Source organism: Lucilia sericata, unplaced genomic scaffold (assembly GCF_015586225.1).
Source record: "Lucilia sericata isolate MDLA Ls3-8-SP2 unplaced genomic scaffold, ASM1558622v1 Contig000705F_arrow, whole genome shotgun sequence".
Lineage (NCBI taxonomy): Eukaryota > Metazoa > Arthropoda > Insecta > Diptera > Calliphoridae > Lucilia > Lucilia sericata.
Window position 1 is genome coordinate 79,953 of NW_023994708.1, and position 12,892 is coordinate 92,844.

The 12,892-nt window shown below is 32.0% G+C and overlaps 3 non-coding genes across 3 annotated transcripts; all 3 read right to left on the reverse strand.

Moving 5' to 3' along the window:
• Nucleotides 1–5,264: 5,264 nt before the first annotated feature.
• Nucleotides 5,265–5,336, reverse strand: Trnam-cau. The gene has a single exon. It is a non-coding gene; the product is annotated as a tRNA-Met (tRNA).
• Nucleotides 5,337–5,577: 241 nt separating this feature from the next.
• Trnam-cau lies at nt 5,578–5,649 on the reverse strand. Its single transcript has one exon. It is a non-coding gene; the product is annotated as a tRNA-Met (tRNA).
• Nucleotides 5,650–5,842: 193 nt separating this feature from the next.
• On the reverse strand, nt 5,843–5,914 carry Trnam-cau. Its single transcript has one exon. It is a non-coding gene; the product is annotated as a tRNA-Met (tRNA).
• Nucleotides 5,915–12,892: the final 6,978 nt, after the last annotated feature.

Below are 12,892 nucleotides of genomic sequence, written 5' to 3' on the forward strand. Positions count from 1 at the left end.
ATGGTGAGTGTAAAAAGATTGAATTTTATCGTACAAGACTGATCAGACAAGCACAGAGGCAATTCTTGATTAATAGTAATGCTTCAATTTTTCTCTCTGTCACCGATTTTATCGGGAGAGAAGAAGGCACAACATTGAAGTGGCAATAGGGCAATTCTTAAATCCAACCACTATTACTATAAATATAAATGTAGATGATTATCATAAAGATAGTCCTCATCGTTGTTTTAATAATCTGAACTTAATCACACAGTTAGTCCACTGGATGGATTTAAAGGCCCACTGTTTTCCTCAAGCATTATAAAGGATGCTAAATTATATAATCGTACAGGACTGATCAGACAATCCCTGTATCACAGAGGTCACCTTCTCAATAACAAAGGGGACACTTACTGACACCCCTAGCAGTGCCACGGTCCCTATCATACCGCAGGGTATTAAACTATGTATGACAGCCTGTCACCGATTTTAACATTTCTCAACCGAAGTCAAACAGATACAGCTCTGAAGTGGCTGAAAGAGGATTTTAATAAAAAAAACATTGATTTTTGACCCGAAATGGTCTAAACACTCAAACTTAAGAAGGCATTGGTGCCGGATAACATTCGGAGTTTTGATTTAAAAAAAGAATTCCGAAAGTAACTTGTGACTTAATATTCTAAACATTTCATAAATACTTATGTAATTTAGACCTTTTGCATCTTTTTTAAAATAAAAATCAGCGAAATCGGTTCAAAAATTAATATGGACTATGGTCTCATTGGGCCCTACTAGAACATTTGACTTAGTTATGAGCTGAATAGGCCAAATCGGAAGGTCCGATTTGAACCATCTTGAGCCATAAAAATCAGAGAAATCGGTTCAAAAATTAATATGGGTTAGGGTCTCATTGGGCCCTACTAGAACATTTGACAAGTTATGAGCTGAATAGCCCAAATCGGAAGGTCCGATTTGAACCATCTTCAAAAACATAGGTGTATGGTCTTAATTTCATACAGCCAGAAAGTATCGATTCTGAGTCGATTGGTATACTTCAAGGTGAATGAAGAATATTATTATTCTTTGCAAACTACAGCACAAGCACATAATATCCTCCCCACTAAGGTGATGTAGGGTATAAAAATGAAATTTACAAAAACCCATTAAAAACATTAAAATTGTTAAAAACTTAATACACAAGTTTATATATTTTTTAAAATTCTGTGTCGTTACGTTCTTTTCAAAAAAAAAAAAAAATCATTTAAAAAAATGAAAATCCTTTTTTCGGTTTACGATTATACAAGAGACTCCTCCAAAAATTAAGCAACAGCAAAAAATCTAAAAAAAAACAACAAAAAGGATCTCTCACAAAAACAAAATCAACGTTCATTATTATTATTAATTTTTTCACTTGGTGTCTCCAATGATCGAATACGAATGATAATGATGTGTACGATAATGGCATTTTAGTTTTATTCTTGTTGCTGCTGGTGGGATCTGGTCAAAAAGAGCTTTTTGTGCTGCAGAGACAGAGTGGGTGTTGCCCTTTGTAGGCCATAAAAAGTGGTCAACAACATGCAAGCATTATAATGTTAAATTCCAAGCATTATAATGATTCCAATGGTCGTGTAAGAAGACAATAATGTTGTTGGACGTTTGTTGGGCATTAATACATATATATTTTTCTTTGGGATTTTGGCGACTTTGAACTACTATAGTGCTGCAAACAAAATACATGCCATGTTGTTGATAATTTTTTTTTGTTTTGTTATATGTATTTCAAAGTCGTAGAATACAAAAAATGGGTGGACACTTTGGCTGCTTCATTATGTTCGCATGTTTTGTTAGACTTTTTAGATGATCGGGAATAAATAAAAAGACTACAACGACAACAACAGACATAAAATTAAGTAAATCTTTTAAAAATGCTAAAATAAAATCATAAAAAAATCTTTAAAAGTTGTGATAGTTTTTTTCCTCTTTTAGTTTTGTTTCTTCAGCCTAATGAATTGCAATAATTTTCGGCATTGGTCTCCAATCAAATCTTATACATCATCAACTTTATTATTCGTATGGCTTTTGCGTGTCTGTTTTTTGTCGTTTTTATAATTAATGATCATTATGCGGATGTGTTAAAGGGACTTGGTTAAGAAGAAATTATGTTTTATTAAAACATTGAAAGCAGTTGTAATAATGCGTTAACTAATGGTCGAAACTAGATTTCTTTTAAAGGATTTTGATGAATTTCGGTTCGTTAAAGTCACAACCAAAGTTTGGAACCCTAATGTAACCCATTTCACTTTTCCGCAAGAAATTTTTAACAGACGGAAAAAGAAATATACACGCCTGGTACCAAATTGACACCAAACTGTTTATAATTTTTCAATAACATCCGTTGTCAAAGTATATACATACGTACGACAACACTATGTAATGTTGACAACATTGCAACAATTCATTGTCGAAATCTAAATTTTATACACATCCGTTGTCTAAATGTTAACAAACGTGGTAAGCTCACTATTGACAAACAATCCGTTGCGAATAGTGAGCTTACCACGTTTGTTAACATTTAGACAACGGATGTGTATAAAATTTAGATTTCGTCAACGAATTGTTGCAATGTTGACAACGTTGCGTTGTTAACATTACATAGTGTTGTCGTACGTATGTACATTCTTTACATACATACTTTGACAACGGATGTTATTGAAAAATTATAAACTCTTTGGTGTCAATTTGGTACCAGGCGTGTATATTTCTTTTTCTCTCTGTGTACTACCTCCATTTTCTATCTCATGCAAAACTGTCCAACTACTTATTATACCAGATTACAATTATTTGCCTTAAAGTCATTTTTTCTAAATTATAGAAATCTTAGTCATTTAATTGTAAATCCCTGACATTACTAGCATAAAACTTAACAAAACTCATAGAATAGTATATAGTAGAACACACACTTATTGATTTGTTGCGCACTGTAATTTCAATTCAAGCTTTAAATACATATTTCTTTCTACCGATTATTGAGAAGGCATCAAACGATGAGATTGAAATTTTCTTTAAAATTTTTTTTTCTTCTTTACATTTTCATTTATGACAAACAGCTCATTATATACAGTGTTCAGAAAATATATATTGAAAAATGAAAATTGTATAGAAAATTTTCAGTTTGGCCTGCAGTTGAAGTTAGATTGAAGCTGCCGATGACGATGATGTGGGGGACACAAAATTGTTTTTTTTTTTTTTTTTTTCATTTTTAAACTCTTGATGTGTAGTTGCTGATCCTTATAATACATATAATATTATCCACTAGCAATAACAACAATTGCTACAACAAGATATTTACTATGACAGTAAGACACTTGGACTCTAGCATCGAATAAGAAAAGGAAAAAAAAAAGATTTAAGTAATACAAAAGAAAATAATAATAACAACAACAGCAGGAACTATGCGAAATTTCTGTGAAAATTGGTTTAAAATTATTTGCCGCCATATTTTGAAACATTTCATACATGTACAAATACGTTTTAGATTCACTTGTATTACTGATATTGAATGAAGTGAGTGGTTTGAAAAGTTTATAAAAATTAAAAAAAAAACAAATTCAAAACTTTATTCATCAATCGATAGAAATGTCCGTAAGTTAAAAATTTCTATTTGGATTTCAGAATTTTCATATGAAAAGTCTTTATGGGAGTTTATCAACAACTTCCATTTTGTGACTATCCTAACTTCATACATTATTAAACGGCTGAACCAATTTTAATGAAATTTGGAATATATCCAGATATGAGTTCAAAAGGTAATTTTTCTTAAAAACATGAAAAGAAAGGGACAGAAAGTTGATAAGTAGCGTATATGGAATTTCCGGTCCAGTATACGTGCACTTTGCTCGTGTGCTCGAGTATTCGAGCTATCTAATCGCTGACCATTGCTGCCACGTTGCTTAATTTCTGAGATGCAAAACATCTCTTCCGTTTACAACCATGCAGATGGGATGGCCTCTGTTGAGTCGGCAACAGCACGTACAGACGTAACCCGTAGACCGAAGTACGAATCCATTAAATAAGCAGAGACTTTGTTCTTACTCACAGTGACACACTGTGGTAATTCTGGTATGAACAGAGTTTACTCTGAACATACCTATGCAAGGAACGAAAATTCTATGGTATCACTTATATAAGATACCGTTCATCCATCATCATTCAATCCAGTACACATTTCATTTATCCGATACACTCATACTAGAACAACATACGACACACTTATTCTAGATATACGGGTTGGCAAGATTCATCCTGAATAATATACAATTAACACCAACTCATTTCCAACGCTTAGTCCTACAGTCACTCCTCTGTGGGGTATCTGTTGTCAATCGGCAACAGCACTGAACTTATTCAGAAATACAGATTTCACCGTGCATCAGTCTTTTAACCGCAACTTACTCTTCCCGCGAATTTGGGTTAAACCCGGCCACTACGTGGATCCAGAAGGAACCGCAACCAACTGACCAGCCAGTACAAGTCCTGCGGTCAACTGGCCACCCGTAGTACCAGATTATGTGGTTCTCTGGTGAAGTAATATCATCAGTATATAGTCCCGGCAGACTAGTGGTACTGGTAGAGCTCTTTACCCCGGTATTGCAATACTCCAAGATGAAGGTCTTTCATCAAGGGCATGTTTAGAAAAAAGTTTCAAAGTCACTTTGCCAAGTGAGTTATGCTGCAAACGGCTACCACATTATCCTAATCTATTGCTAAGCCTGGTGTTTTTCAGACATTTATATACATATAAGTTGTTTTCTGAAAGGAATCTTATATCATAAAATTAAGTATGTATGGAGTTTTATATTCGCATAGAACTTAATAAACTTTGCCTTTGGGAAATATTTAAGAAAATTTTAGCCCTCTTGGTTTTTATCTTTCAAACCCTAATCGTGCTTTCATCAGACAGACGGACGGACATGGATAGATTATCTTTAAATTTAATAAGAACGAAAGCTATATATTCTTGTGTTTGTGTTCGATGTTTTTGAAATGGAATGACAAAATCAATATCCTTTTCTGATAGTGGGCACAGTACAAAATAGTTTATTGTGATAATAAATATTTCAAAAATTTGCCATTCAGATGAGATCTATGAAAAATTTTACTAATTTGAAGAAATAGAAATTTTTTGACGAATTTGAATTCGTAAAACATTTCTCTGCAATTTAATAAAGATATTTATAAATAAATTTAAAAATTGTAAAAATAATCAATAAAAATGTTACACAATGTAGCAGAGCAAGGTTTCGATCCTCGGACCTCTGGGTTATGGGCCCAGCACGCTTCCACTGCGCCACTCTGCTTCTTATGAAATTAGACCACATTTTATTTTTATGAAACTTGTACATGTACTCTGAAACGATGCGTATTATTTATACCAAATATGAGAAAAATAAAAACAAAAAAATTTAAAGGCCTCAGGTCCCCACCTTTCAATCGATGATCGATCTTGATCTTAGTAATTTAAAAAATTTATCATTCAGATTAGAACTATGAAAACAGGTATTTTTCTTGGAAAAAAAATATAGAAAAATTTACACAATTTAGCAGAGCAAGGTTTCGATCCTCGGACCTCTGGGTTATGGGCCCAGCACGCTTCCACTGCGCCACTCTGCTTTTTATACAATTATTTAGTATTTTCTTTTTATGAAATATGTGCGTGCATTGACAATTGTAAAATTACAAATTATAATGTATTTATAAAATTTTAAAATTTTTAAACTTCTTCCAAAAATTTGAGACAAAAGCAAAAACACCAATTACTAAAATAATGGGAATCATTAAAAAATTAAAAAGAATATATTTGTTATAGCAGAGCAAGGTTTCGATCCTCGGACCTCTGGGTTATGGGCCCAGCACGCTTCCACTGCGCCACTCTGCTTATAAAACTTGTATATTCATTGACAGAATTTTTAAAGTACTTAAAACAATGGAACCTTTTCTTATTGATGAAGGTTCGATCAAATCACTTGTCACTTTTCAATAACTGATTTTGTTGCACCACGTTCTTGGAGCAGCAAATCATGGGTGTAGTGATGTCGCAGATGAAGAATAAATTCTGTTGATACTGAGTTGTTGTTATTGTTTGTAGCCTCGTCTTCAGCAAAAACAAAATTTAGCCTTTATACTGTCTTTTAGTTTAGTTAAAGTTCTTAGTTTTCTTTTTTTTTTTTGTATACTTGCCTCGAGGCCTATAATTAAGATAGTCAGTCTCCGTGAAACCAATTTTCTGTCCTTTAAATAAAATCGCTTGCAGCTTCAGTAGTACGAGAGATGTATACGAGTAGTTTTATTTTAGTACATGATGTTATTGTGATGTTGGTGGCGTTGGTGAGTGAATCACTTCTTTTTATTCCCCCACACTTTTTTTAACCGTGTTTGGCATTGTAGTTTGTTAAAGCGTTTTAAAGCCAAAGAAGAAGATCATCTCTTTCATAGTAGACTTTTGCACTACCGCTGCTTGCTGCTGCTGCTGCTACACATGTCCTTCTGTATCAACCAAACACGTCTCAACTTAAGAATAAAAGAAAGAAAATCTACACAGAACGTGTGTGATTACTGACTGCAATTCACCAAGTGATTTTATTTCGATTGGCGGCAGTGAATACTATGCGATGGTGGTTAAGTTGTCGTCTTACAAAATAAAGAAAAAAATAAACTTCAAAACCCAACAACGTTGATCCTTTCAAAGATTTTTGTGAAATAAATTTTGAACATACTCGTCTCACATACAAAAGAGTCTCCCCTCATTTGTCTGCCAGCCAAGTATATGTTTGTGTAGAGTTTCTTTCATTATGATTTTTTTTTTTTTCTTTCGTTAAATTCACAAAAAAAATGAAATCATTTTCTTTGATTCGTCTGAACTGTGTGACACATGGGAGGTACCAATTTTAATGGAATTTCTTTTAGATCGGAGGGTCATTTATTTTGTGTTCTTTTTGGTTTGTTGTTTATTATAAAATATATTTATTTTTCTTTTCTGTAGTGTCGTTTGGTTGTTGTTTTTAAAAGGTTTAATGATATTGCAAGTTTTTTTTACCCAGACAACTAGAAGACATTTTTTCGGTTTGCTGTTGATCTTTATGTGAACGGAAACTAATATTTAAAGGTAATTACTTAAGGGTTCTTTTAAGAAAATTATTTTGATTAAGGTGGTTGTATTAATGGGTATGTAGGTTGATTTATATATCGGCAACAAATTAATTGTCACCGAAGATTTTGAGTGGCCGATGCTTAAACATCAAACTTCAACAGAAAGAGAGACTCGGCCTTGTCAGATATAAATATATATTGAACCAGATTAGTCTGACTGGTATCTAACCTTGTTCGAACTTGGAACCATAGGAATCCATATGCATATATCCACATAAACCGAGTGTTATTCGTTGTCAAACTCGATTAAACCATTTGCTTTAACAGTTGCCAAAAAGGTCAAAATCGTGTCAGTCAGTCAGTTATTGCTCATTCGTAATATGTTACACTTTGACCTCAATGAAGTGCGGAGCTAATCAAAGGACAATTTTGATTAATAAAAAGTTTCAGCCATAATGAAACTCAGAAGTTTACACAGAGGAAAAATTAAATATACACGCCTGGTACCAAATTGACACCAAAGAGTTTATAATTTTTCAATAACACCCGTTGTCAAAGTATATACCATACGTATGACAACACTATGTAATGTTGACAACGCAACAATTCGTAGTCGAAATCTAAATTTTATACACATCCGGTGTCTAAATGGTAACAAACGTGGTAAGCTCACTATTGGCAACAGATTGTTTGTCAATAGTGAGCTTACCACGTGTACAACGGATGTGTATAAAATTTAGATTTCAACAAAGAATTATTGCAATGTTGTCAACGCTGCGTTGTTAACATTACATAGTGTTGTCGTACGTATGTATATACTTTGACAACGGATGTTATTGAAAAATTATAAACAGTTTGGTGTCAATTTCGTACCAGGCGTGTATATTTCTTTTTCCCTCTGTGTATGACTTGCTAATTAAAAAATCATACCAAAAGCATCTTCGTTGGAAGATCTTACAGGAAGCCAGGACTTTTAAACCGGATTAAACCATCTCCGTTAGAAGATCTTACAGGAAGCCGGGACTCTCAAACCGGACTTTGTTACTCAAGTAGGATATTGGATGTTTGAAAAAAGTATGGGACGAAAGAGGAGCTCGATTTGGTAACATCGGAAACCTTGGTTGATAGAATGATCGTATGATGATTCCGAAAATTATCGTACCACCGACGAAAATATGTTGAAGATCTTTCAAAGATGCAATCGGGAACTTCCTACATATGATTAAAATAATATTGGAATTGTAGAGAGGGGTCTACTATCGATCTACCATCCCATCATAATTCTTATCTATCGAACCAATAACAAAGCAGTTATCCGAAGGATATTCTGTGGATATTCTAAAAAATACAGCAACCGAGAACTTCCAAGAAATGACTGACAGATTGAAGTGACTTTAGGCGATCGTGCTTTAATAGGAAACATTTGAACTGATGAAGATGATACTGGGAAAAGGGAGCTATTAACTATAAGCTATAAACTTGATATGATCATCCTCAGTGTCCATGGGCTTTTCTTGGTCAGTTTTGGTTCAACCTAATCGAAAAGTACGTCAGGTATTTTGAAAAAGACCCTAGAAGTGAAAGTGAGAACAACATAAATCCAAAAATAAATTAATTTTTAATAATCATGATTTGTTTCCAAAACAAATTGTTATTGTCCTTCAAATTATTCATGCTAAAAAAAATACAAATCGTTGCCATACAAACAAAATTGAATTAAACAACAAATAAGTAACAGATAAAAAGCAAACCAATTTAACTAACTTAATTTAGTGGCATTAAATTTTTTCCCAAATAAAAGACCAAACAGAAAAACAAAACTCAAAATAAAGTAAAACATGCGTCACTTGAGCAAATTGAGTTTATCAGATTAAACCACTTAAAATAAATTAAAGAACAATTTTTGAAATGATTAAATTTATTAAAGAAATTTCAAGAAAAAGAAAAACACAACAAAAACTTTAAGCAATTATTGACAAATGAATTGAAAACATTTCCAGAAAAAAAAAAAGGAAATTGCTGGTGGTGGGGCAGACTTCACTAGCTGGTGTATGAAATTTTAAAAATAAAACGAAACTTTAATATAAAGATATAGAATTTTTGGGGCTAACGGAGGGGGTTGACTCATTGACATTTGACTTTTCAAGTGACGCACGTGTTATGATTTAATTGTTGAAATATTTTTAAAGAAATTTAAAGAATATCTTTAGAGTTTTCTTTTAGAGATTAACAAAATTATACAATACATTATAGTTTTTTTGGAAATTGGAATATTCAAAAATATTTCAAGAGACTTTTGGTGTTTATTTTTAACACGCAGCTATGTATTTTCAAAGGTCTATTATTTTTTAAGTAAATATTTAAAAATTTTTATTTATAAAATTTTTAAGACAGTTTTAGTATAGAAATGTATTTAAAACATTGTCTTCATATAGAAGACAGTTTTCGTATAGAAAAGTGTCTTCATATAGAAAACAGTTCTCGTACAGAAAAGTGTCTTCATATAGAAGACAGTTTTCGTATAGGAAAGTATCTTCATATAGAAGACAGTTTTCGTATAGAAAATTGTCTTCATATAAAAGACAGTCTTCGTATAAAAAAATGTTTTCGTATAGAAAAGTGTCTTCAGAAGACAGTTTTCGTATAGAAAAGTGTCTTCATATATAGAAGACAGTTTTCGTATAGAAAAGTGTCTTCATATATAGAAGACAGTTTTCGTATAGAAAAGTGTCTTCATATATAGAATACAGTTTTCGTATAGAAAAGTGTCTTCATATATAGAAGACAGTTTTCGTATAGCAAAGTGTCTTCATATATGAAGACATATATAAAAAACAGTTTTCGTATAGAAAAGTGTCTTCATATATAGAAGACAGTTTTCGTATAGAAAAGTGTCTTCATATATAGAAGACAGTTTTCGTATAGAAAAGTGTCTTCATATATAGAAGACAGTTTTCGTATAGAAAAGTGTCTTCATATATAGAAGACAGTTTTCGTATAGAAAAGTGTCTTCATATATAGAAGACAGTTTTCGTATAGAAAAATGTCTTCATATATAGAAGACAGTTTTCGTATAGAAAAGTGTCTTCATACATTGAAGACAGTTTTCGTATAGAAAAGTGTCTTCATATATAGAGACAGTTTTCGTATAGAAAAGTGTCTTCATATATAGAAGACAGTTTTCGTATAGCAAAGTGTCTTCATATATAGAAGACAGTTTTCGTATAGAAAAGTGTCTTCATATATAGAACACAGTCTTCGTATAGCAAAGTGTCTTCATATATAGAAGACTGTTTTCGTATAGAAAAGTGTCTTCATATAGAAGACTGTTTTCGTATAGAAAAGTGTCTTCATATAGAAGACTGTTTTCGAATAGAAAAGTGTCTTCATATAGAAGACAGTTTTCATATAGAAGACAGTTTTCGTATAGAAAAGTTTCTTCATATAGAAGACAGTTTTCGTATAGAAAAGTGTCTTCATATAGAATACAGTTTTCGTATAGAAAAGTGTCTTCATATAGGAGACAGTTTTCGTATAGAAAAGTGTCTTCATATAGAAGACAATTTTCGTATAGAAAAGTATCTTCACCGTTTTCGTATAGAGAAGTGTTTTCATATAGAAGACAGTTTTCGCATAGAAAAGTGTTTTCATATAGAGGACCGTTTTCGTATAGAAAAGTGTCTTCATATAGAAACAGTTTTCGTATAGAAAAGTGTCTTTATATAGAAAACGGTTTCAATATTATGTCTTCATATAGAAGACAGTTTTCGTACAGAAAAGTGTCTTCATATACAAGACAGTTTTCGTATAGAAAAGTATCTTCATATAGAAGACAGTTTTAGTATAGAAAAGTGTCTTCATATAGAAGACAGTTTTCGTATAGAAAAGTGTCTTCATATAGAAGACAGTTTTCGTATAGAAAAGTGTCTTCATATAGACGACAGTTTTCGTATAGAAAAAGTCTTCATATAGACGACAGTTTTCGTATAGAAAAGTGTCTTCATATAGAAGACAGTTTTCGTATAGAAAAGTGTCTTCATATAGAAGACAGTTTTCGTATAGAAAAGTGTCCTCATATAGAAGACAGTTTTCGTATAGAAAAGTGTCCTCATATAGAAGACAATTTTCGTCTAGAAAAGTGTCTTCACATAGAAGACAGTTTTCGTATAGAAAAGTGTCTTCACATAGAAGACAGTTTTCGTATAGAAAAGTGTCTTCACATAGAAGACAGTTTTCGTATAGAAAAGTGTCTTCACATAGAAGACAGTTTTCGTATAGAAAAGTGTCTTCATATAGAAGACAGTTTTCGTATAGAAAAGTGCCTTCATATAGAAGACAGTTTTCGTATAGAAAAGTGTCTTCATATAGAAGACAGTTTTCATATAGAAAAGTGTCTTCATATAGAAGACAGTTTTCGTATAGAAAAGTGTCTTCATATAGAAGACAATTTTCGTATAGAAAAGTGTCTTCATATGGAAGACAATTTTCGTATAGAAAAGTGTCTTCACCGTTTTCGCATAGAAAAGTGTTTTCACATAGAGGACAATTTTCGTATAGAAAAGTGTCTTTATACTGAAGACGGTTTCAATATTGTGTCTTCATATAGAAAACAGTTTTCGTATAGAAATGTGTATTCATATACAATACAGTTTTCGTATAGAAAAGTATCTTCATATAGAAGACAGTTTTAGTATAGAAAAGTATCTTCATATAGAAGACAGTTTTCGTATAGAAAAGGATCTTCATATAGAAGACAGTTTCGTATAGTTAAGTGTCTTCATATAGAAGACAGTTTTCGTATAGAAAAGTGTCTTCATATAAAAGACAGTTTTCGTATAGAAAAGTGTCTTCATATAGAAGACAGTTTTCGTATAGAAAAGTGTCTTCATATAAAAGACAGTTTTCGTATAGAAAAGTGTCTTCATATAGAAGACAGTTTTCGTATAGAAAAGTGTCTTCATATAAAAGACAGTTTTCTTATAGAAAAGCGTCTTCATATAGAAGACAGTTTTCGTATAGAAAAGTTGCTTCATATAGAAGTCAGTTTTCGTATAGAAAAGTGTCTTCATATAGAAGACAGTTTTCGTATAGGAAAGTGTCTTCATATAGAAGACCGTTTTCGTATAGAAAAGTGTCTTGATATCGAAGACAGTTTTCGTATAGAAAAGTGTCATCATATAGAAGATAGTTTTCGTATAAGAAATTGTCTTCATATAGAAGACAGTTTTCGTATAGAAAAGTGTCTTCATATAGAAGACAGTTTTCGATTAGAAAAGTGTCTTCGCCGTTTTCGTATAGAGAAGTGTTTTTATATAGAAGACAGTTTTCGCATAGAAAAGTGTTTTCATATAGAGGACAGTTTTCGTATAGAAAAGTGTCTTTATATACGGTTTCAATATTGTGTCTTCATATAGAAGACAGTTTTCGTATAGAAAAGTGTCTTCATATACAAGACAGTTTTCGTATAGAAAAGTATCTTCATATAGAAGACAGTTTTCGTATAGAAGACAGTTTTCGTATAGAAAAGTCGTATAGAAGACAGTTTTCGTATAGAAAAGTTTCTTCGTATAGAAGACAGTTTTCGTATAGAAAAGTGTCTTCGTATAGAAGACAGTTTTCGTATAGAAAAGTGTCTTTGTATAGAAGACAGTTTTCGTATAGAAAAGTGTCTTCGTATAGAAGACAGTTTTCGTATAGAAAAGTGTCTTCGTATAGAAGACAGTTTTCGTATAGAAAAGTGTCTTCGTATAGAAGACAGTTTTCGTAT